Genomic DNA, 26,719 nt, shown 5'->3' with positions numbered 1-26,719 from the left:
GTCTGCAGCAGTTAGAAGGTCCTTAGTAATTTTCACCAGTGCCATCTCTGTGCTATGATTCTTTCTAAATCCTGATTGAAAATCATCAAATAGACTGTTGCTATGTAGAAAATCACATAACTGATTAGCAACCACCTTCTCAAGGATCGTGGATAGAAAGGGAAGGTTAGATATAGGTCTATAGTTTGCTAAGACCTCAGGATCTAGGGTGGGTTTTTTCAGAAGAGGTTTTATCACAGCAATTTTAAATGACTGCGGTACATAACCTGTTAGTAAGGACATATTGATCATATCTAGTAATGAAGTGTTTACCACGGGTAACGCTTCTTTGAGTAGCCTCGTTGGGATGGGGTCTAAGAGACAGGTAGATGGCTTAGCTGAGGATATCTTTAACATTAATTGTTGAAGGTCTATAGGATAAAAGCAGTCTAAGTATATGTCGGGACTCATCGTTCTTTCTAGCGGTCCTGCATTTAAAGATGAACTGTTAGAAGTTAAGGGCAAAAGATGATGAATTTTATCTCTAATTGTTATAATTTTATCATTAAAGAAGCTCATGAAGTCATCACTACTCAGAGCTAGAGGAATAGATGGCTCAGTTGAGCTGTGACTATCTGTCAGCCTGGCTACAGTGCTGAAAAGAAACCTTGGGTTGTTCTTGTTTTCTTCTATTAATGATGAGTAATAGTGTGATCTGGCTTTTCTTAGGGCCTTCCTATAGGTTTTGAGACTTTCTTGCCATTCCAAACGGGATTCTTCCACTTTGGTGGAGCGCCACTTACTTTCGAGGTTTCGTGAGATTTGTTTTAATTTGCGAGTTTGGGAGTTATACCAAGGAGCTATTTTCCTTTGCTTTATCGTTTTCTTTGTGAGAGGAGCGACAGAGTCTAAGGTCGTCCGTAGGCAAGTCGTAGCACCGTCTACAAATGTATCAGTTTGAGAGGGACTGAGGTTAACATAGAGGTCCTCTGTTATGTTAAGGCATGACATAGACTGGAATGCTGTAGGAATAGTTTCCTTAAATTTAGCTATAGCACTGTCAGATAGGCATCTAGTGTAGAAGCTGCTATCTGGTTTAGTATGGTCAGGTAGCAAGAATTCAAAAGTAATTAAAAAATGATCTGATAATACCAGATTCTGCGGAAATATTATTAAATCCTCAATTTCAATACCATATGCCAGCACAAGGTCGAGGGTGTGGTTAAAACAGTGCGTCGCCTTGTGCACACTCTGACTGAAACCGTCTGCAACTCCCCCTCCTCCGCCTGAGCCTCTAGGAATTTGAGTGTTAATATGACTGGGAGGGGTGGCTTCATTTAGACTAACATATTCTTCATGGCCCAGCCAGGTTTCAGTAAGACAGAATAGATAAATTTGATTATCAGATATCAATTCATTTACTAGTACTGCTTTAGAAGACAAAGATCTTATATTTAGTAATCCACATCTAATTTTCCTATGATTTTCTATCATTGCAGTGGTAGTTTTAATTCCAATTAGGTTGTTAAGTATTGCCCCTCTATTCACCACTTTGTGTGGTCTGTTGTTGATTATAATTGGAATAGTACTAGTACTACATGTTACTGGAATAGTACTAGTACTACACGTTACTGGAATAATACTAGTACTACATGTTATCCTACAGAAAACATTTTCAGATTTATCCACTTGTATAGTGCTATCAGGATCAATACCTGGGGGACATGAATCTGTGATATTTTCAACATAATGTCAATACTTGCCTTCAGTGTGGTCGTTATGTTGTCAGATAGCATCCTGGCTCCGTGTCGGTTTGGGTGGAGACCATCACGCTTCAGCAGGTTGGGCATCTCCCAGAACAAGTTGAAGTTGTCGACATAGGGAATGCCCAGGGAAGTGCAGAGTGGTTCCAGCCAGGTGTGGAGCCAGAACAGTCTGGACCATCTCTCCGCACCCTTCCTGTAGGTAGGTAGAGGCCCAGAGATGACAATCCGCTTACATGTGCCCATCAGGATGGTGATGAGAGTGGTGAAGTCTTCCTGGAGTGCTATCGACCGTCTCTCTCTGATGTCGTTTGTGCCCACATGCACGATGATGTTGTCGACCTTGGCGTGGCGGGCGAGGATGCCGGGAAGTTTGTGCTGGATGTCACGGACCTTGGCACCGGGGAAGCAGTAGACCTTGGAGGGACCGCTAGGTAAAGGGGGAATGTGGAGGTCCCTTACCATGGAGCTTCCGATGACCAGCGTGGAGGTTGATGAGTCCGAGGGGGGAGAGTCCGCCCTCAATGGGCGCGTCGACTGTGTGGATGGACCAGGATGAGCTGCGTGGGGGTGTGGCAGAGAAGGGAACTCCTCGTCGTTTGTCAGAATGCTGTAGCGGTTTTCTAGTTGTAGGGGTTGGGCTGGGGTTGAGCGTTGTCCTGACCGCCTGCTCTGGTGCTTGCTTACACGCCATGGCTCAGGCTGGTGTGGAGTGGAGCTGGTCAGCAGAGCTGGCTGGGTCCTCGGCAGAAGCCGAGGAGAGACAACAGGGACAGAGGTTGTATTAGTGGGGTGAGAGTATTGCAGGGCACGGGGAATCAAAACATCCGTCAGTGTGTGTGTGGGGGGAACTTCCAATGATAATGGAGTCGAGGAACTCTTCACTTGCCTTGATCTGGTGGAGAGACAATATTCTGGCTTCAAGTTCCACTATCTTCTGGCTGAACAGGAGGCACGAGTCACAGCCAGGTGAACAGCTGAGGGGGGGCATCATGTAGCTTGCTAGTTTAGCTAGTAGCAACGTTGATGGAGGCCTTCTCCTAAAACCTAAAAACCTTCACAAGTCGAAATACAATGCAAGTGCTCCTGCTTGTGTTAGCAAGCTGTGGATAGCCCGTTACTGCTACCAAAATATAGAATAGATTTCCCAGGAGGCAAAATCCTGAGTGGTTAGCTTTAACTCCCGCTAGCAGGCAGGCTAACTAGCCATTAGCACAACAAATACCTAGACGTTAGCTAACGGAGCGGAGGAAAGTTTTGCAAACAACGGAGAAACTGCGGCCAGACAAGTCCGGTTAAAATACAGCTAAACGGTGTAATTAGTGACTGTATTTCGTTGTGGAGGACTTTAAATCGCAAGACGTTAAGCGTTAAGCGTCTGCCGTTGTCGTCTGCAACAAGAAACAGGAAGTCAGGCGGAGGAAAGATAACCTAAATTTTGAATTCAACCTTGAATTCATGATGCCTTCTACCTCAATCAGGACAGTTTGAAGGACAACTTTGGAGGTGGTCTGCTTCCCAAGAATCAATCGCAGGGCATTCTTAACTGATCTGATTTCACGCTCCCAGACCCCACCGAAGTGTGGAGCCCCTGGTGGATTGAAGTTGAATGAAATCTGCTGATTGGCCAAGCGTTCCTGGAGCTCGGGTTCCATCGCCTGGAAGCATTTACTCAGCTCTCTGTCCCCAGCACAGAAGTTTGTTCCTCTGTCTGCCCAGATCTCCAAGGGCTTATGGGATATGAAGCGACGGAGGGCCAGGAGAAAGGCATCGACATCCAAACTTCCGAGCAAGTCAAGATGTAAGCAGCGAGTGGTTAAACACTTAAAGATGATTCCCCATCGCTTTTCGGTTCTACGGCCTTGATGGATGACAAAGGGTCCAAAGCAATCTACACTGGTGGACCAAAATGGTGGTTTAAAAAGACGCAGCCTCGCCGGGGGCAGATTCGCCATCTTCGGCATTTTAGGAGAGGATTTCCATCTCTGACACTCCCTGCAGCTGTGCTGATGTTTACGGATGGCTGGTCTTCCTCCTACAATCCAATACTTGCGTCTCAATTCTCAAAAAACCCTCTCCGGGTCCGGATAAGCAGGGACTCATCATAGTCCTTAATGATGAGCTGCGTAGTAGGATGCTTTGGGTCTAGAATGATTGGGTGAATGATGTTGGGTTCCAGGTCCTGGGATCGACGTTGTCTTCCTCCTACTCTCATCAGCCCCACATCTGGATCCAGTTCAGGAGATAATGAGAGGAGACGACTTTGCCTATGTAGTAGTTTCCCTTTCTGAAGAGCGTCAAGTTCTTCAGGGAAACATGACGCCTGGGCTTGCTGTAGGATTAAGGTTTCGGTTGCTGCCCCTGTGGAGACTTTGTCGGACTGAGTTTGTGCCTGCTCAGTGGCGGCGATGTCGCTCCAGTTTTGATGCTGGGATACATCTGGCAATGTAATGGTAGCAGCAGAAACATTCAGACACAGAGCAGCTTTCTTCAATTCAGTGCAGTCTGCGAGTGGTGATGGGCGGGCAACATCAGGGGAAACAGGCCAGCAATTTTCAGTCATCAATGTCCGTGAGTTCCTGGATTTCTGCGATCCGGGTGCCGACAAAGACCTTGTAGTGGCACGACTCAAATTTCAATCAGGTCAGCACTGTAGTGGAGTCACTCCAAAGGATGGTTTGTGCCACTGACAAGGTAAGTTCAGACCTCAAGGTGGTGGCTAATTGCGCCCCTAATAAGGCAGCACTCAGTTCAAGTCGGGGTATTGACAACTGTCTCTTTGGTGACACCCTGGAACGAGCCATGATGAAGGCCATATGAATGTGCTTTTGTTTGTCATGGACTCGCAAATAAGCCACAGTGCCGTAGGCCTGTTCCACAGCATCACAGAAGACATGAAGCTCTCGGTACACCCCCGACTGGTCCGCACAAGGGGGCACATAACAGCGGGGCAGTCTGATGCTGGGGAGGTCAGACAGTTCATGTTCCCATTTCAGCCACTGATCAGCCAGTTCGGACGGAGTGATGGGGTCATCCCAGCCTTGTTTGGTTTTCCATAAGTCCTGTACCAGCACTTTGGCCCAGGTGGTATAAGGTAAGATGTACCGTAATGGGTCATATTGACTGGCAAGAGTGTGATAGATGAGACGGAGTGTGGGAATCCTAATGGGCGACACCCGGTGTTTGTATCCGAGGCTATCGGGAAGGCAGCTCCAACGCAAGCCTAAGGTGGATTCTTGAGGATCAACACCCGCTTGAGAGAGCCACAAGTCAGTGCTCACAGATCTTGCCTCAGGTGGGAGGTGTTCCCCCACACTGGAGTCATTACTCGCCCACTGACGGATTTCAAATCCCCCTTGGGACAGTGTGGCACGAAGTTTGTCCAGCAGGGCTTTGGCTTTGGCTGATGTGTTGAAGCTTTGCAGGCAATTGTCAACATAGAAAAAGCTGAGCACTGAGTTCAACACTTCATGGTCACTCTTTGGGTGCTCCTTCGCATGACGCTGCAGGGCGTAAATGGCACAACAAGGACTACAAGCAGGGAGTAGGTGAACTTGGTGGAACATAGATTTTATGTCACCATTGATGGCCACACTGTGCTCACGGAAACGGAGGAGCACACCAAGAAGAGAGGGACCGAGAGTTGAACAAGGGAGTAGACTACGATTCAAATTAAGACCATGCAGTTGAAAAGAGCAGTTGAACACCAGTCAATGTTTCCCACTGGCTTGTTTGATAACATGATGCGGAACTAGCCAGGTTTCTGACTCCGGCTGGTCATCTTTGGGCTCCACCTCCTTCACGTACTCCATATCGACCAGCTTCTGGATCTCCTGGTTGTAGATCTCAATCAACTCTTGGTCCTTCTTCAGTCTGCGCTCGGTTCCACGGAGCCATGGCAACATCGTATGGACCGAGGAGAATAACTTGGGACTGTTGGGTGCTCTGAGCAGTGGGGTAGCACACCGCAAGACCTCCCCTGCTTCTTTGATGGCAGTCTTAGTCTCAAGCAGTTCCAGGCAATAATGATCTTGTTTAGATCGGGTTACTTCCTTCTCCTTATGATGTGGGAAGGAATCCAGTCTCCACAGTCTCTCCACATTCTCCATCAACTCCGCAGTAGCTGGGCAGGATACACGATCACAAAGAGTGAACAAGGCTTGGGCATCCGAAGGAGGAGATCGAGGTAAGGCATTGGATGGGCCTTGGACAGCCCATCCCAGGGCAGTATGAACGGCGATGGGTCCCCCATAAGGTCCAATGTGGACAGGCTCTTTGGGCACCAACAAATGGGAATGATCTGAGCCTATCAGGATTAATGGCCGAGCGTGGACAAAGTCCGGTAAGGGTAAGCCTCGCAAGTGGGAATATTCCCTCTGCAGGTCAGAGGCACGACAAGAATGCCAGCCAAGTTGAGGATTGGGGAAGTAAAGGCATTGGCTATAGGGAACCTAATCTTCTTTTGATTCACAGGGGAGATATGACAGGAGATGGTCTCACCACTCATGGGGATTACCTCATGCCGCACGGTTCTGAGATTGAGGATCTCTTTTGGTCCTTTAAGTTGTAGCTGAGACGCTGCCTGTCAAAATGATTGTTCTTTCTGAGCCATCATCGAGTATGGCATACGTCTGCAGCCTTTGACGGCCATTGATTAGTAAGACTAGAAAGTCTTACTTTAGTTTTATCTGAACAGGTCGGCAGAGCACAGACCCCGGGAGAAGAGGAGCCCCGGAGCAGTGTCAAGGTATGTGACTGGGTGCGAGTGAAAGTCCACAAGAGAAAGTGGACCAAGCCCAGGTGGCTTGGACCGTACGTAGTGAGGGAGGTTACCTGACACTCTGTCCAAGTAAAAGGCAAGGCAGGAGCTGCTTGGCACCACCTGACACATTGTGCCCCAGCACCTACACCTTCCCATGATTTGAGGAAAGTTAGAGCTGATTTGATCAACAATGCCACTCCCGTTCAAACTTGGGCAATCAGGCCAAGGGAGTGAACCCAGACCAAAATACTACTATGGATGCATGTGGAAGGTCTGGGTAGGTATGCTAATGTCTACAGGCATACTCATTATGTTGTTATTTTGGTTCATAGATACCAAATATGACAGAGGAAGAAGGGAGGTTGAGGTGACTAGAACAAAGGGACTGATCCCATTGTCATTTATTAGGGGACACACAAGCACACCCCTATTAGACCTATGCGACATAGTGCCATGCAACACCAAAGACAGAAGAGAGGAAGTCATATACATATGCGTCACGACCAACTCAGACAAGTGGTGTGGTGTGCCATAGCTAACACAGGCTCAGATTGGGGAAATGTGGGATGTAAACCATATGATACAATGCACCTTACGATAACACATAAGGGACCTGAAATCCAGACTGAGTGTAGGTAGAAAGCAGGAAGGACGATGCCAGGAACAGAAATGTAATCCTATATATGTGACGTTGAAGGATCCAAAACCAGAGGATGCAGGGACTTATGTTATGGGATTGTATGCTGAAGGGAAAGATCCGTTAGTTCATCATTCGAGTCACAGACCCATGGAGTAATAGAACACTGTCCACATCCATTACTGTCCAGGTTGACGCAATGAACACAGGTATGGGTGTCCTGAAAGATTTTAAAGGGCCATTAGTAAAATATTTGAACCTAGAGGACTTTACCATTGAGGAAAGGTTGGAGATGGAAACTGGTTTCACACCCTCAGGTAACACGTGGCTCAAAATGATGAAATATACTGTTAGAACACATAAAATGTCTGACTGTGTTATCTGTGCTAAAGCAAGACCTCATTTGGGGACAGTACCATTTCCACTCTCACCGGTGGACGACCCTATTGGTTATAATTGTAAGTCTTTACAGTGACGTGACCATGGAAAGTGATGTCTGCAGGACCCTGTCTCTCCTGTATCCCAGAGTGCGTGCAATACAACCGCCTCTAGGAGTGGTCGCCTACCCTGGTAACTATACTTGCATCACACAACCCAACAGCTCCACCATGAATGTGGGACACCTACCTAAGAAGTTTTGTATGTCATCTTCGTTCGTTCCCAATGTCACACAGCCAATGTTTAACAATCATAGTAAGGGACTCGCTGATGTCTGGTGGATGTGTGGGACACATCCCCGCCTTAGACCATCCTTATCTGCTAAATGGGGGGGGCACCTGCGCCTTAGTGGCCCTATTATTGCCGATTACCATGCTTCCCTATTAGCGCAGGGAAGCTAGAGGAGACAGTACAGTCTACCTATAACAAACATTCCTTGAAGTGAGTTAAAAGAGACACTGACTTGGGTTTTGGTACATGGGGAGACCCAAGCACCCCGTTCGGGTCTATAGATAGTAGGGTGTATATAGATGCAATTGGAATACCAAGGGGTGTACCAGAGGAGTTCAAAGCTCAGAATCAGATAGCAAAGGGTTTTGAGTCTATACTGCCCTGGATAACTACAAACATGAATGTGGACTGGATAAATTATACATACTACAACCAGCAGAGGTTTTTGAACCGGACTAGGGATGGCCTGAGGGGTGTGTCCAAACAATTAGCCGCCTCCTCACTCATGGCATTTCAGAACCGTATGGCACTAGACATGTTGTTAGCAGAAAAAGGGGGTGTGTGCCACATGTTTGGAGATGCTTGTTGTACATTTATTCCCAATAATACTGCCACAGATGGTAACATCACTAGAGCCTTGGAGGGGTTGACCTCTCTAGCCAATGAACTAGCAGAAAACTCGGGTGTGGCTGAAAATCCCATCACCAGTTGGCTGGAGAAAGTTTTTGGCAAATACAAAGCAATTGTGCTCTCCATGCTTATGTCCGTGGCAGTATTTCTGGGCATATTTTTAGTGCTTAACAACAAGACAGCGCCAGCCAAATTCAATCAGACTGCAATAGAGAGGATAGATGGGAGATGGGAAGGCCCAAGGCTTGCTGACTGTTAGGCTATGCTCGCAGGCAGAGAATCTGAATAGTTATAAGTCGGCAGGAAATCAAGCAGGGGGCTAGCGGTCAACCTGCTTGACTCCAGAGAGGTGCTAGAGGGCCCATGAAGGCACTGGAGGTCTGGGAGCAGAGTTTGGAAGATTAAGAGGGGACAGGCTAAAGAGAGCCAGGTTCTGGAGCAGAACTTTCAGCTTGTTGGCCAAACTCTGGCACCCGCTCACAGATGGCAGTGGGGAGCTTCAGGAAGTAGTGCACAGGTGGATGGGAGACCGATGGGAAAGTGTCAGGGCATCTGGAGGCAACTTTGGAAAGTTCCTTAGAAGTGCATGGGCCTGGGGGTAGTGGCAGGAACAGAGGGCCTGACTGAGCAGAATAAACTGCTGAGGAAGCCGTCGAGTCACTGAGATGGCCTAACAAGATCAAACCAGACCGGATGTTCTCATAAACCATACCTACATATAGCTATGAATAGTAAACTACTGTAATTTGTATGTATACCAGGTATTTATTACCGTTTCTCCCTTGGTATCCCCCTCCACAATGTCAAAAGTCAGTTTCATTCGAGCGAGCAGAAATCAACTTTGATAGGAGAGTTTACCTGCGAGAGCGTGTCTGCCCTCAAGATCACACAAATCAGACAGTCACGGGCACATGGTGGCTGCTCTGTGTGCGTGATGCTTGGTTTTACAAGCAAAGGCGCCATTCTTTCCCTCTCCCTTTGTTTTGTTTCACGCTCGCAGCTGCCTGTACAACTCTCGATTGTTGAAATTATATAATTTTTTCATGAGTGATGTTTTATCGGGAGATATGACATAAACCTGACGCCATAAAAGAAAATGCATGGGGGCTTTTACTAGGAAGCTGTTGAAGACTTAAGCGTTCGGTAAGCTTGAAACAAACTGAATCCCTGACCTGCCTCCCAATTATCTAAGGATTAAAGTGCTTATACCTGCTCCAGACCATGCTTTTGCATGTTTTCAGCTGGATCGAGATCTGGAAGTCTGGAATCTGGGGGTGACAGAAGATTGACAGAAAGGCAGAACACCAGAGGATTGAGAAGAAAAATTATTATTGAAATGCTTGTGGACTAACAGAGAAAGTGTAGGAGGTGACGTGATGTGTAGAGGAAAAAAGGAAGGACATCAGTGTCCAACAGAGACTGAGAGGGAGAAAATGAAGGGTGGGGACAGCAGTAGAAAGAGAGAAATTATTTGTATGACAGAGTTTGAAGCAGAGAGCTGAGGTCTCTCTCATCCTCCCACTGATGACGGAGACACAGGACGGAGCAGAGCTCTGCTTTCCACAACTCTTCAACACCTCCTGCAGGAAGCTGACATCTCCTTGGTTTGAAGTGATGCTCATTCACATTTTGCTTTCCTCCATCTCTCTGCTCACTGTAGCTCTCAACCTGCTCGTCATCATCTCAGTCTCCCACTTCAGGTTAAGATTATTGTCTCAACAATGGAAATTTTAGATATACGAACACTGTGTGTCAGTTTTAGTGTCCTGGTATTGTGTATGCTGACTTGATGTCTCAATGTCATGGCTTAGTGGGATGCTTGAGGGAGCTATTGATGATGTTATTAGTAATGTAACACCTGTTCTGTGTCTGCTCGGAATAAGGCCTGTTTCTATGAAAGAACTAACATAAAATGTTTGTTTGTCATTAAGATATGAGGACTTGGTTTAATAATACTTTTCTCTTTCCCTCCAGGCAGCTCCACACACCCACCAACATCCTCCTCCTCTCTCTGGCTGTCTCAGACTTTCTAGTGGGCCTCGTGGTGATGCCGGGAGAAATACTCAGAAAAACATCCTGCTGGTTTCTTGGTGACTTTGTGTGTACTCTGTATAATTATGTTTCAAGCATCATTTCCGTATCCTCAATAGGTGACATAGTGCTCATATCAGTTGACCGTTACGTTGCTATTTGTGACCCTCTGCACTACACCACCAGAATCACTGTGAATAGAGTTAAACTCTGTGTTTATTTATGTTGGCTCTATTCTGTTTCCTACTGCTTTCTCTTTGTAAAGGATGACTTGACTCAACCTGGGAGGTATAATTCCTGCTACGGAGAATGTGTGTTGGCCATTGACTATGTCGCAGCAGCTGTTGATCTTGTTTTGAGCTTTGTTGTTCCTTTTACTGTCATCATAGCTCTGTATCTGAGAATATTTGCCGTGGCTGTGTCTCAGGCTCGTGCCATGCGCTCTCACATTACAGCTGTCACACTCCATAATTCAGTGACTCCAAAGGCAAAGAAATCAGAGCTGAAAGCAGCCAGGACTCTTGGTGTTCTTGTAGTTGTGTTCCTACTATGTTTCTGCCCATATTACTCTGTCTCTCTTGCAGGTGACAGCTTGGTCAATGCTTCATCTGCAACCTATTTTTCTTTGTGTTCTATTGTAACTCTTGTCTAAACCCTGTGATCTATGCCTTGTTTTACCCCTGGTTTAGAAAATCAGTTAAACTCATTGTAACTCTTCAGATACTGCAGCCTGGCTCCTGTGAGACCAACATGCTGTAGAGAGACTGTGGAGGGACTGAGATCAGACTTGTTCTAAGGATAAATTAATGAACATGTTCCTGCTGTTAAGTGAGTGAAATGTAAAATACAGAAGGTGAACATATTCTTTCTGTCTTTAAGTCTGAATTGTGTCTGAACAACAATTGAAAGTCATGTGCTTCAACTTTATCTTGTTGTGTACTGTTTCTCTCTGATGCTGCTGCATTTAAAGAAAGAGTCATAAGCAGCATATACTGTTTCTAGGTATATGCAAGCTTTTGACACTTATGTCTTTTTTTCCTAGGGAACCTTTCATGTGTATGTATGTTTCCAATATAGAATAGTATAAAAATTCACTGTTGTGTTTCAGTTAAAACTGTCGGTACATAAACATCATCTTCCCTTTCAGCTTAGGAACAAAAGTTGTTTTAATCATTTCAGTTTAGTGTCATTTATATTTGATCCCAGTATAAAATGTCTTGTCTTTATGACAGAATTATGTTTTCTGTATATTAACATAAAGCACTATGAAGTCCTATTAAAAAATAGATTATTTAAAAAGACAGGATTAACTACAGTTAATCTGATCATTGCAGTCACATTTCCAGAGAAACATGTAATCATAGGACAGATAAAGTTAAAGTTTCAAAAATTATGTAAAGTGTAATTTAGCAATTTTAAATCAGTTTTATTACAAAGAGATCAGAATTATCGTAATTTATTTAATTTTACATAGCATAGCATTTGTTGTAAAGTTTCATATGATAATAAACAGACATATTCACAATGTAATATTGTGTCTTTTTATCGATTTTTCACACTGATGTGAAATGACAAGAGACAATAATGACATGTTGAAAACTCCAGAACAAAAACTAAACTAGGTGTTTTATTAGCCTTCATACTCCTGGGCATCTGAGTGGGATTGCTGCATTCAAACCTGCCCAAAAGAACCACACCAAGGGGGAAAACCAACCCTACTGTGATTCAACCAAACTAAATGAGGCAGTTGTTAAAGCCTGAGTCCGTTTTTTGGTGGTCCACTTTCGGTCCACTTGGATGACAGATGCCTGCAAAAACACCCTTAGTATAGCAGCCTGTGCCATGCAACAATTATTGTTCAGTGTAGAACTACATTATCTGAACACTTAAACTGCCACAGTCATTCATGAAATGCTCTGCTGACATGCCAGAAGATGGAGCTGTTGACTTGTATTTTGCAGGATAGTAATGAAGTAAAGCAGTTGAGATGACAAGGTGAAAAGTTATGTAGTCAGGTCAACCTTTGTCAAGTCCAAGACCACCACTAGTCTTATTTTAAGATAATAACTTTGCATTATTTTTTGTAATGATCAAAAAGCAAGTACAGTGTAACAACACTGTAGGATCAAATGAGGCTATAGACAGGTGTCACAGGTGTCCCTAAAGACACAGGTGTCCCTAAAAAATACAAAGGTTCCCATTTTTGAAACTTATCACTTGTCTTGAAGAATCCACGGTACAAAGTGTTCAGTGACTTTGTGTCTGTGGCCAAAATAAAAAAAAAGCTTTGCTACTCGGCCCCTAATTATCATTAAGGGATTTATTGGAAATGTCCTCGGGTATGTAAGGTATATCAAATGTGGCCAACCGCACTCATCCCAGAGCTGAGAAATATAGTACACCCAAAAGTAAGTGAAAGAGCAAGAGACTCCAATGGGGTTATTCACTGAAAATACAGCTACCATGGAAACAATGTTTGTTTGCACTTCATCAAAGGACCAAAAATGTAGTCTCTTTAGCAAAATTGTGATAAGATGAATGTGGGTACGCGTAACATACACCACAAGGATGAGAGCACAATAGTAGCATCAGACATAATGATGGCATAATCTTTAAGAAGTGTGAATGGATCAAACTGACGCTCCAACGTCCACTATGACAACTAAAGATCAAGATCAAAGAGTAACATCAATATTGAACAGGCTGGCCTGTTTTTGTCGCTCACTTGCACAAATCAAGCTGAAAGAGGTGAAGAAAACAGCAAACACTTATAAGATAGTTAAGTAAAATAGGTCAAACTATGGTAAGCCAAATGAAGCTATGGACTCGTACTAACAGAAAAGGTTTTTTAAGCAGGAAGAGGTGTACCGCACAGATCCACTGCGCCACTCATGGATGAAATAATGAAATAGTAAATAGGACAACAGTAACAGAAATATGTGCAGAATCAAGACACTCAAGATGGCCCAGTGTTTGGTGGACCGGGTATACCTTGTTCACTTAATAGCCTAAAAATCATCCACGGGATCAACTACGCATCACATGAGTTAGCCCCCCCGACACAGCGTTTGTTCCTTGGGAGATGGCTCCGTGCGTCCCGCCTCCTGTGTGCCATGGATGTCTGAGCCTCAACAACTAAAGACTCACAGACACTATTGCATTTTCCGTGCCGATCTTTTTGTTGCCAGTAATTTATTTCATCTATGGGAAATACAGAGAATGACTGAAAGTATTTTTTAAGTGGATTTATCATTCATTTCCCGTCCTCATGTTTAACAGAGATTAAGTAGCCTGCGAATTAAACAGTTGATAGTGGGAAAGATGTGAAACATTTTCCACATAATACGATCAAACTTTTATGGAGTATCAGCGGATATAATTATGTTTTTTCATAGACAACGTCACAGACTTTATTTTGTAATGTTCAGTGATTTTCTGCACTTTTCAGTTAGAATTTGCCGTGTTACAGAGCCAGAAAAGACTTTGCGGACAGCCCGCACATTCTCACAACTGCTCAACAGTTTGCGTGACGGCCCGCACATTCTCACATCAAGTTAATTTTTCATACATCACAAAGTGTCCGTGAAAACCAGCGTACGCAAGCTTTTCGTGCGTACGCAATGTTTATACATGAGGCCCCAGGTGATGACTCCTCTAGATATTTGGCTATATTTTATAGAGTCAGCCTGGGTTGACTCAATAACATGACTTCCCTTAACTGGAACTGGACTGATTGTTAATCAGAATCAGGTGTGTTAATGCAGACACACATTTAAAATATGCAGGGCAGTTGTCCACAGCACAATGCCTTAGATACATGTATGATCATCTTGCAACAGGTGCTCAAACTCAGAACCATTGAGGCCGTAGGCAGGTTCTGATCTCAGGGAGCTATTATCTGGGTGATGTCACAAGTGGCATCGCAACGCCTAGTAGACAAGCAGCAGGCTTGCGTGAAAATACAGAATTTAAAGCTGCTGTACATTTTTTATTTCATATTTCATATAGAATTTGTGTACTTTATTTTCGAAAAGATCAATAAATGCCAAACTGATGTTTCAAGATGCTCTATTTTGCATTGACTGCAATATGTAGATGAGGACACAATTAAAAAAAGGTAAAATTTAGATAAAATTATGAAATTTAGCAAACCAAATGTACAATGATCTTCGAATGTTGTGATTTTTTTCCATTAATCTCTAATATTTAGTTTATACTACTGTATGCAGTAAAATGTTTTAATGCACTATGGGCTAAAGTTACATTTGTGGAGGACAGTTTGGAGATGGAGTTGCCTAAATTTGGTGTCAATTGAAACGAACATGTGGGAGGAGATAGGTTTAAGATGAGAGTGATGGACATCAAAATTGCAGAGCATAGTTTCTGCTCTATTGGGGCTACAGTTTGGCATTAGTTGCGACGTTGTAGCATGTACAGCTGATTTGTTATGAATTTTTAAATTTAGAATTTTAGATGCCTGTTGTAGCGCCACCATCAGGACACTCAGCACACAAATCGCACTGATTAAGTTTAGCATAGGACTGGATTTATGTGCAAATTTTGGTTTGATTTTTTGTGCATGGGAACATGGATTTCTTAGGAAGAAGAAATAATACATGAAAATACAATAGGGTCCAGGAGTGTAGTTGACCAATGTCAGTGTCCATTCTAGATGGATTTGGAATTAGACTAATACCTTTTCTGAACAAGCACGATGGTTTTGTTTTGAAGGAGAAAGTTACTTCAGAAAAAAACTTGAAGTGCTGGACTCATTCAAGACCAACTACAAAATTTGGCGAGACCAATGGTTAAGTTCGAGACAAGTCCGAGTGCAATTATCAATGAGAACAAAGTCTGAGACAATAGAAAAAGTTGACTTGAGTCCAGACTCAAACATACGTAATAGCAGACAGGCTTTAAAAAAGATTGATCTACTTCAGAGTAGTTTAAAGATTCCTCCCTCCTCTTGTCAGAGTCCACACACTCGCTGCTGAAAGTGCTAATGATGCTAACCTGTTTTCACTAATGAGCACACTATGGGTACATCTCAGGTCGTTAAATTGCATCCACGTTTCCTTCTCATAGCTTCCCTTCTTCGCATTTTATGCTGCGTTTCAGACACAATTTTTTGCCTGTGAGTTACAACTTCAAATCACGACTAATGACTTGGTAGTGTTCCAGGCAAAGTCACGACAAACCCTTCTAGCTAGTAGCTACCTAACGTTGACGTTAGTGAGCGCTAGCCTGGTACAACTTTTACTGGCACATTACCACATAATAACTTAATATGTGTGTGTGGTGTTTGTATGTATGTGTGTATGACAAGAACAGATACTTGCACAAACCAATTCCGTGAATTAACTGGTCAAGGGGTAACTATGTCAGTTCCAACCCGGTCTCACGCCAGTTTGTTATATAGTTACGTTATTTTGATTTATCAATTTGTGTACAGGTTACGATTTTGACGTTTTTTTCGTGTACATGCAACGACTTTTGAACGTGTACAGGTCACGCTTTTCGAACCTGCTCTGGGGGACGCAACAACAGGGGAAATGAGGTGCCACACGCCGGCCACAACAACGGGACGGGGCCGCCTACTCGCGGGACGCAACAACGGGGAAATGAGGCGCCACACGCCGGCCACAACAACGGGACAGGGCCGCCTACTCGCGGGACGCAACAACGGGCGCAGGGGCACACAACAACGGGGAAATGAAACGCCACAACAGGGAAATAAAACGCCACAATAGCGGGATGGTTATGGTTAGGAAAAAGAAGAACGGGGAAAGGAACCGTCACACGCGGGACACGGCGACAAAGGAACTGCAACACGCGGGATGCAATCCCCGGTCTCCCGGGTGAAAGTCCTGTGTTTTCTGACCCATCCACCACCCCAACCAACCTCCTTGCGCGGCCTTTCGCCTTATCAATACTACTCGCTACCATCAGCGTTCTGGGATCACGAAATATGCTTCCCATTAAAATGCATTGCTTTCAATTTCGTAATCGCCACACGAAAAAAACGCCACTTACGTGTCCTGTCCACGACTTAATAGATTACATAACGTAACTATATAACGAACTGCCATGAGACCTGGTTGGTCAGTTCACTTTTCAACTGAAGTAAATAAGGCATTAGAATTGCCGATATTCCTGCTGATGGTGTTCTAAGAAAAGGTTTGCAGAGACTTATTTATTTCTGAATTATTAATATGAATCGTCTTTTTAAAGATGTCATAGTGTGGATGTGGTGGAAGTGGCTCCAAAGGGGACGGATTGTCCAGAGTGTAGGTCTGATGGTAAATTTGTCGATGAAGTAGCATTCTTCAGGTGGAAGTTTTATGCAAGCTCAGCTCCAACTCCTGTGTCTCCTGAACCCATCACTTCAGCCTCCTCTGCATCTCAGTCTGCTAGCCTCGGGCCTTCAAGAATCCAGTCTGTATTCCAGCCCACCCCTCAGTCTGCTTGCCTCTGAATCATTAGCCTCCGGCCTGTCTGCCTTGACCCGGTTAGCCCTTCCCTTCTTTGATCGAGTATATCCTGATCCCAATGAGCCTTCAATGAACCAGTTGAGGTGCCACCCTGCTGTCGTCCATCTTTCATTGGGTATCGCCTTGGCTTTTTCAGATGGTATCCCTGTGTTGGAGTCCCCAGAAGAAGGCCTGATTCCCATGGCTACCAAGGCTGCCCAGCACGTTGACCTCTCAGCTGCCCAGTGCCACAGTCACCCATTGTTGATTACGCTCAGTCGTTGGTTAAACCTGAGGTCTACTGCATCGCCCTTATCCAGCCCCCAGGTCAACCTGCCCTGCTGATCTCTCTGATCCATGTCACCCTTGTCTTTGGCTATTCCCTTTTTTGGCTTTATATGCCCTCAAAAAGGGCTGCAGGGAAAGAGGTATGCAATACACAACAGCTTGAAGCACTACAGTCTTAGTCTTTGAAATTGATATAAACCATGATTAGTGTTAGCCAAGTGTGTTACGTGCCGATGTGTCTTTAATTGCAGGGCAGAAAAACGCTCTAAGAAACACTGTCTCAAATAAACCTTTTGCCCAGTTTTAAGCTACATTTTTACGTTACAGAATTTAGATCTTGGTTGTTTTTATCCGAATGTTTTACCCGGATTAGAGATTTTAGTCATTGATCACCTGGATTTTAAGTTATTTTAAGTAATTACTGAGGGACTGGGTTAGCCCTGCTGCAACCAACGCTGCTTCACACCTCCTGAAGATTTCCCTTGACCCAGAAAGATCAAGTCATTGTTCAGGAATGCCATCAAAGAGATTGCTGAATTTAGGTTTGCTGGCTTTCCGAGGAATTGAAGACCAAAGATTATGCCCGACGTCTAAGGTTGCTGCAGCTTTATCCTCCTGTGCCGCGGGTTGTTTGGCCACGTATTTTGGTTCATGGTGGAACTAATGATACTTTTCATCATTTAAGTGAACACACAGAAGCAGGATTTTAACCTTCTCATTAATGTTTACTGAGTACTGGAAAGCTGGTTTTATTTCTGGCCCACTTCCGTCTCTTGGTCGTGGAGCTGGTCATTTTCTGCAACCTTCAGACTGGCTTTTGTGCGCCAGCAGGCTCCACATCATAGGTTTATATGCTGACTGATTATTGGCAGAGGAGCATGGAAAACGGCTCTCTTTGAACTTTGACCACCGGGCTGTTCTTTTATCAGTACTCGTAGGACCTCAGGCTGAAGGGCTCCCTGTGTTGTATAGGAACTGTTTTGGAAATTGGACGGTGTCCATCTATTCGATGGTATTTCTCTACTACCACGGCCCTGGCTTTCGGGTATCTGTGACCCATACGTTTATCAATGGTATTTCTCTACTTCCGCAGCCCTGGCCTTTGGGTCTCTGTGACCCGTGCATTATTCCATGGTAGTTCTCTGCTACCGCGGCCCTGGCCTTCGGGTCTCTGTGACCCATACAGTATTCCATGGTATTTCTCCAATACCGCGGCCCTGGCCCTCGGGTCTATGTGACCCATACGGTATTCCATGGTATTTCTCTACTGCCGCAGCTCTGGCCTTCGGGTCTCTGTGTCCCGTGCGTTATTCCATGGTATTTCTCTGCTACCGCGGCCATGGCCTTAGGGTCTGAAGGACCCGTACATTATTCCTTGGTATTTCTCTGCTACTGCAGCTCTGGCCTTCTGGTCTCTGTGACCCATACGTTATTGGATGGTATTTCTCCAATACAGCGGCCCTGGCCTTCAGGTCAAAAAGACCCATACGTTATTCCATGGTATTTCTCCACTACCGCGGCCCTGGCCTTCGGGTATCTGGGACCCTGGCCAGTGTTCAGTGGTATTTCTCTGCTACCGCAGCCCTGTCCAACGGGTCTCTGTGACCCGCATGTTGTTCTATGGTATTTCTCCAATACCGCGGCTCTGGCCTTCGGGTCTCTGCGACCAATACGTTATTCCATGGTATTTCTCTACTACCGCAGCGCTGGCCTTTGGGTCTCTGGGATCCGTACATTATTCAATGGTATTTCTCTGCTACCGCGGGCCTGGCCTTCGTGTCTCGGGGACTCTGGCCAGTATTCAATGGTATTTCTCTACTACCGCGGCCCTGGCCTTGGGTCACAGAGACCCATACGTTCCAATGTTATTTCTCCAATACAGCAGCCCTGGCCTTCGGGTCACAAAGACCCGTACGTTATTCCATGGTATTTCTCCAATACAGCGGCCCTGGCCTTCGGGTCTCTGGGACCCATATGTTATTCTATGGTATTTCTCCACTACCGCGGCCCTGGCCTTCGGGTCTCTGGGACCCATAAGGTATTCAATGGTATTTTTCTACTGCCGCGGCTCGGGCTTTCGGGTCTCTGTGACCCATAAGGAATTCAATGGTATTTCTCTACTGCCGCAGCTCTGGCCAACGGGTCTCTGTGAGCCGCACGCTATTCTATGGTGTTTCTCTACTCCCGCAGCTCTGGCCAACGGGTCTCTGTGACCCGCACGCTATTCTATGGCCTTCGGGTCTCGGGGACCCTGGCCAGGATTCCATGATATTTCTCTGCTACCGCGGCTCTGGCCTTTAGGTCTCTGTGACCCATACGTTATTCCATGGTATTTCTCCAATACAGCGGCTTTGGCCTTCGGGTCTCTGGGACCCATACGTTATTCCATGGTATTTCTCCACTACCGCGGCCCTGGCCTTCGGGTCTTTGGGACCCATAAAGTATTCAATGGTATTTCTCTACTGCCGCAACTCTGGCCAACAGGTCTGTGTGACCCGCATGCTATTCTATGGTGTTTCTCTACTCCCGCGGCTCTGGCCTTCGGGTCTCGGGGACCCTGGCCAGTGTTCAATGGTATTTCTCCACTACCGCAGCGCTGGCCTTAGGGTCTCTGGGACCCGTACATTATTCAATGGTATTTCTCTGCTACCGCGTGCCTGGCCTTTGGGTCTCGGGTACCCTGGCCAGTGTTCAATGGTATTTCTCCACTACCACGGCCCTGGCCTTCGGGTCTCTGGGACCTATACGTTATTCCATGTTATTTCTCTGCTACTGCGGCTCTGGCCTTTGGGTCTCAGGGACCCATACGTTATTCAATGGTATTTTTCCAATACAGGAACCATCAGGACCACATCATCTGCAAAGAGCAGCGATGAGATCCCCAGCCCACTGAACTGCAACCCCTCCCCACCCCGACTATGCCTCGATATCCTGTCCATAAATATTACAAACAGGATTGGTGACAAAGCGCAGCCCTGGGGGAGGCCAACCCTCACCTGAAACGAGTCCGACTTACTGCCGAGAACCCGGACACAGCTCTCACTTTGGTCGTACAGAGATTGGATGGCCCTGAGTAGAGACCCCCTCACCCCATACTCCCGCAGCACCTCCCACAGTATCTCCCGGGGGACCCGGTCATACGCCGTCACCAAATCCACAAAACACATCACATACTCCCAGGCTCCCTCCAGGATCCTTGCGAGAGTGAAGAGCTGGTCCGTTGTTCCACGACCAGGACGGAATCCGCATTGTTCCTCCTCAACCCGAGGTTCGACTATTGGCCGAACCCTCCTTTCCAGCACCTTGGAGTAGACTTTACCAGGGAGGCTGAGAAGTGTGATACCCCTGTAATTGGCACACACCCTCTGGTCCCCCTTTTTAAAAAGGGGAACCACCACCCCAGTCTGCCATTCCTTTGGCACTGTTCCAGACTTCCACGCAATGTTGAAGAGTCATGTCAACCAGGACAGCCCCTCCACACCCAGAGCCTTGAGCATTTCTGGACGGATCTCATCAATCCCCGGGGCTTTGCCACTGTGGAGTTGTTTGACTACATCCGCCTTGGAAATTGACAATGATCCCCCATCATCCTCCAGCTCTGCCTCTAACATAGAGGGCGTATTAGTCGGATTCAGGAGTTCCTCAAAGTGCTCCTTCCACTGCCCTATTACCTCCTCAGTTGAGGTCAACAGTGTCCATCCTTACTGTACACAGCCTGGATGGTTCCCCGCTTCCCCCACCTGAGGTTGCAAACAGTTTTCCAGAAGCATCTTGGTGCCGACCGAAAGTCCTTCTCCATGTCTTCTCCAAACTTCTCCCAGACCCGCTGCTTCGCCTCTTTCACGGCAGAGGCTGCAGCCCTTCGGGCCCTTCGGTACCCTGCAATTGCCTCCAGAGTCCTCTGGGATAACATATCCCAGAAAGACTCCTTCTTCATTCGGACGGCTTCCCTGACCACCGGTGTGGTTACCGCCACACCGGGGGCTTGTGAGTATCCCCACACCCGCCCGGCGCCTCACACCCTAGGCAACTCCGGAGAAGAAAAGAGTCCAACCCCTATCCAGGAGTATGGTTCCAGAACCGAGACTGTGCATAGAGGTAAGCCCCACCAGATCCAACCGGTAACGCTCCACCTCCCGCACCAGTTCCGGCTCCTTCCCCCACAGAGAGGTGACGTTCCACGTCCCCAGAGCCAGCGTCTGCTGCCCGGGTCTGGTCCATCGAGGCCCCTGACCTTCACTGCCACATGTGTAGCAGCGCACCCGACCCCAGCGGTTCCTCCCACAGGTGGTGGGCCCATGGGATGGAGAGGGAGTTGCCATGTTGCTTCTTCGGGCTGGGCCCGACCGGGCTCCGTGGCAAACCCAGCCACCAGGCGCTGGCTGACGAGCCCCCCATCTGGGCCTGGCTCCAGATGGGGGCCCCGGGCTTCCTCCGGGCAGCGTAACTTCACCTCTTCCTCGTTGGCTCATAGGGTTTTCTCAAATGAAACTGACTTTTATAATTGTGGAGGGGGATACCAAGGGAGACACCTGCCCTGACGGTAATTATTACAGTAATTTACTTTTCATAGCTACTGTATATGTACGTATGGTTTATGAGAACAGCCGGTCTGATTTGATAGTGGTAGACCATGTCAGTGTCTCGACGGCTGCCTCAGTAGTTTTTATTCTGCTCAGTCAGGCCCTCTGTTCCTGCCACTACCCCCAGGCCCATGCACTTCTAAGGAACTTTCCAGACTTGCCACCAGACGCCCTGCTTCCTGAAGCTCCCCACTGCCATCTGTGAGCGGGTGCCACAGTTTGCCCAATAAGTGGCATTCTTCAGGTGAAAGCTCTGCTCCAGAACCTGGCTCTCTTTAGCCTTTTTCAGTCTACTCTGAATATTCCGAACTTTGTTCCCAGACCTCCAGTGCTTCCATGGGCCCTCTAGCACCTCTCTGGAGTCAAGCAGGTTGCCCACTAGCCCCCAGCTTGATTTCCTGCCGACTTATAACTATTCTAATTCTCGGCCTGCGAGCATAACCCGGCAATCGGCAAGCCACGGGCCTTCCCACCTCCCATCTATCCTCTCCATTGCAGTCTGATTGAATTTGGCTGGCGTTGTCTTGTTGTTAAGCACTAAATAAATAACACTACTGGATGTTAACCACCCACCCTGCAGGACCAAGTAGAACCAGTAGGATAATAAATGGTCCAAGAAGTCTTCCAAACCATATGACAATACAGTTTTCTTATTCCTACTCTCTAATATGACCCATAGGAGCATTATATGAATTAACGCCCTATAGTTGATAAGAAAATACGCCCCACTACTTTTGTTTTCAAACAGGACACAGTCCCTGGTCTCCTAGCTGAAAGTCCTGTGTTTGTTTGACCCATCCACCACCCCAACCTGCTTTCTTACACGAAATTTGGCACTCTTATATTTTGTGTCCTTACTTAATGCTTTGCTCTATTGGCCCCTTCTGTACATTCTGGTGTACTCCGGCAGCACTGCAATCCTCTTTACCTGCTAAATCCTCCACTTTATTCACCAGCTGCTCTCTAACTGTCTATTTGCTGCTGAGCTACACCAAACTCTTTGGTACAGTGGGTTTTAGAGTCCTGAAATGGACTCTGATGGGAAGCGAGCATCTGGCATTGTAAGGCATATTGGTGGTGGTAGAGTGTGGTCCCCCTCGAAGCGCTTTGAGTGTCTACGATAAAGCGCTATATAAATGTATGGATATTATTATTATTATCATTAGAGCTGTGAAAGTGAACCATAACAGTAAAGGTTTGGGCCTTAAAACCAAAATACCAGTGAGTTAAGCTGTAGAGCTGAGAGGAGCTGCAGAGTCAGGAGATAATTCTCTGTGGATTTGTGACTGACAGCAACCCCTCTCTCATTACACATGCTAATTGAATCCCTTTTTTTAATCTAAAAAATTCCAATTTGATTAAATTATTGCATTGTCAGACACAATATCAACTGAAAAAAACATCACTGTTCAGTAATGATTACATCACATGTTGATGGGTTCATGCTGATGCTTGTTTGTCTTCACACCTCTGCTGGCAGGGACACCTCATTGGTCGAGATGTATCATCTGACTAACCCATGCAGGTGTGAACAAACTTCCTGTCCAGAGGGGTTCAGCACACCACCTTTAGGAGCCACTAATGGGCTGCAAAACATTGTTCATAGAGAGGCAAATTAAATCTCACGGGACCTGACTTTGTATGTCTGACGATGCCCACTATACACAACAAAGGAAATGGTCATTTAGCCCAAACACTGATCTATTGGGAGATGAGTTTTGGCACTTCAGTTTTAGCTCTGCTAATAAGCATACACACAAACTTTGCCTCATTTAACTTGCTGCTTTTCATGCAGGTTTTATTTTTAATACCATATGATTGTAAACAGGGCCTGAAGTTAACTTTTTTGGCCACCAGCCACTCAGGCTTTTTACCAGCCAATGTTTTGCCTTATGAAGGTGAAATACAGGAAATGCACCAGCATTGTTCTACCCGCCGACGTGGCAGGTAGACTCACAGTTTTACCCACCAATGGCAAAATTCACCTGTATTTGGCGCATGGTAGGGTGTTGATTTAAGGCCCTTGTTGTATGTATGAGGTGTATCACTGTGGTTGTTCGCTTATCCCTTATAGTTAGGATACACTTTCACCTTTAGGAGGTGTTAGCACTTATGTTTATCTGTGATTTGGACATATATAAACAGAGGAAAAAGTTAAAGTAATATCTTTTATGACTTGTTATCCAGCAGTCGGTTGTATTTTTAAATTCGTCAAACAATCACAGGACTGTCACCCAGAAGACTGGGATTAGAGTCCCATTTGAAAATAATAGTGATTTCTTTACAGAACTACGTCCCCTTCTGCGTCATGTGTGAACAGAATGTACAAATGTACTAATATTACACAAACATGATCTTTTTCTAAACATAACTAAGTAGTTTTGGTGCATTTACCTAACCAAACTGTGACTGTTTAAAACCGCGTCAGTTAAGGTTAGATATGAAGGCAGAAAATGATCCTGTGGGTCATATTTCCTCTGTTTGCTCTGATGTCTACATTTGAAAATTTGATCGGCCAGAGCAGCGGGAGAATGGTACATGAATTTCCCGATCAACGTCAACTACATTAATTCAAAATCCATCTAGGGCTATATTTAGACAGAAACAATCGGAAGAAAAAAAGGCAAAAGTGCTGTTGCGTTATCACTTTTTATTCCGCATTTAGACAAGTCTGTGAAATTTGATGTAGTATGCACACCAGGCGGCTAGGTGGTAGTATGAAGCACTGCCCCACAACACCACCCATTCCTCGCACTTGCGTAGAACCTCCTACTTCTATCCCTCTCCTCTCCCTAGTAGCGCCAAACCAAAACATGAAAACTGACAGTTTTGTCTGGACAGACGAGGAGGTGGCACAACAAGGCGTGGACTGGGAGTCCTGCCAGTCAAAATATAAAGACATATGAAGCGACTTTCTTCAGCAGCATCCTGTACCATATCCACACCAGAAAGACGCTATCTGTAAAAGTCAGATATCATTAAAACTGAAAGCCATCCAGGACCAAGTAGAGGCAGGCTGTGGATACCCAACGGCAGAGTGGCCATGGGCGAGTAATCACTCTATATTTTAATTTATGTAACAAAATATGGGGTGGGTCGCCTGCCACCACAACAATAGAGGCTGCAGACTTTTGCGTTTTTACCTTTTAGACGGGAACGCGATGGTGGAGCATTTTTAAGATTTCCACTCTGGAGGGTGGTTTCACTTTTTTGCGTTTTTAAGCCCCAAAAACACCGGCGCCGTCTAAGCGAAAGGCACATCTGATCAAATATTTTTACATCTTCACCCGCGAGCGTTCTTGTGTAAACAGGGCCTAGAACAGGCATTGACTTTGGTCTCCTGGTATACGCCTGGCTGCGTCATATGAAGAGGCATCGTTCATTTTCATTTAGGCCACAGAAACACATGTTGTCGAGCACTTTGTAGTATGGATTCTTCAGGATAAGTAATAAGTTCAAGAATGGGAACATATCAGTTCTTTCAATCCTGTGTTGCTTGTTAATAAAGTAAAAATAAAAAGAATACTGCTAAATTATCCATCTGCATTGAGGCCATTGTAAACCTTTAACCCATACATCATCAGCAGGAATATCAACAATTCTAGTTCCTTATTTACTCCTGTTGAAAAGTGAACCTACATAGTTACGTCATCTCTTTCCATCCCCACCTACCTCCCCCCTCTTTCCCACCCTACTTACCTCCCCCTCTTCTCCCCCTCCTTCTTCCTCCCCCCCTCCACCAGTTCTTTCTGATGCACAACCCGGTCCTTCAGGCCTCTGTAAGTTGGAGGTGGGGGCGCCCGGGGGGCCCGGCGAGGTGACTCAGCTCCCAATCCAACTCCCTAAACGTAACCCAAGGCGACAGGTGGGAGTGGAAATGAACCCACTGTCGGCCAAAGAACTCCGGCGGCTTGGATTGGTTCGGGCTGAGTCCCTTGCCCGCCCCTCTACCTCCTCCACCTCACCCCCTTCACTATCTGACACAACCCACATTGCACACAGCAATGGAATAACCAATGTTGCTCTGCCTTGCAGTAACACCATTTCATCTCTTTCACCTACAGAGTCCATTACATCCCACCAACAGCAGGGGGAGCCAGAGCTGTTAGCTGCGGGGCCCTGTGGAAGAAACCCAATCACTGAAGTTGGTATCAAAACGATGATGAAGGGACAAATGAAAATCAAAAAGCTGATTCCACCCCAAACATCTGAGTTATCCACCTCTATCCCAAAGAGGGTCTCTGCAGCAGCGCCTGGTTCCCCAGGACGCCCGGAACCACACACACACACCCACACACATTCAAAAAATACAAGACTGGTCGCTGGAGGTGGGGAAGCGGACCCTCTTTCTTGGGGACTCCAACCTCTCACGTATTCTGTCTTTCACAGACCCACACATACAGGTTGACAGTTACCCCGGAGCTACCTTCCACCACATAACAGCCATCTTAAAAAAACTACACCCACAACCAGACACACAACACATCATACTTTCATTTGGACTTAATAACTGCCTCTCTGAACACAAACAGACTAACATACTCAAACAGCTACAGCAGATGGTAAAAACTGGTCACACTACATTTCCTAACAGCACCATCCCTGTACTAAACTTCTCCAACAGGTTGAACAGACGGCAACAGGCCCTCAATAACACAATAACCTCCAAATATACTTTTCTTGCAGAAATCAACCCATTTCTTTTCCAAACAGCCAAAGACAACATTCACTGGACACGGCCGAGATGTTGTTCAAGTACTGGAAACAGTAATTAACTAATGACGGGGACCAACTGTCAGAATACAACCCCCCAAGGACGTGCTAACTTTGGTTTACCGCTCCCTCATCGAATCAGTTCTCACTTTCAATATCTCTTCCTGGTACAACCAACTCACCATCAAACATAA

The 26,719-nt window shown here is 45.9% G+C and overlaps 1 pseudogene; it reads left to right on the top strand.

Annotated features, from left to right (window-relative positions):
• Positions 1-9,964: 9,964 nt before the first annotated feature.
• On the top strand, positions 9,965-17,286 carry LOC114565932 (trace amine-associated receptor 13c-like; annotated as a pseudogene).
• Positions 17,287-26,719: the final 9,433 nt, after the last annotated feature.

This window comes from Perca flavescens, chromosome 12 (genome assembly GCF_004354835.1).
Source record: "Perca flavescens isolate YP-PL-M2 chromosome 12, PFLA_1.0, whole genome shotgun sequence".
In the NCBI taxonomy this organism is placed as follows: domain Eukaryota; kingdom Metazoa; phylum Chordata; class Actinopteri; order Perciformes; family Percidae; genus Perca; species Perca flavescens.
This window is presented reverse-complemented; position numbering and strand designations above follow the sequence as displayed.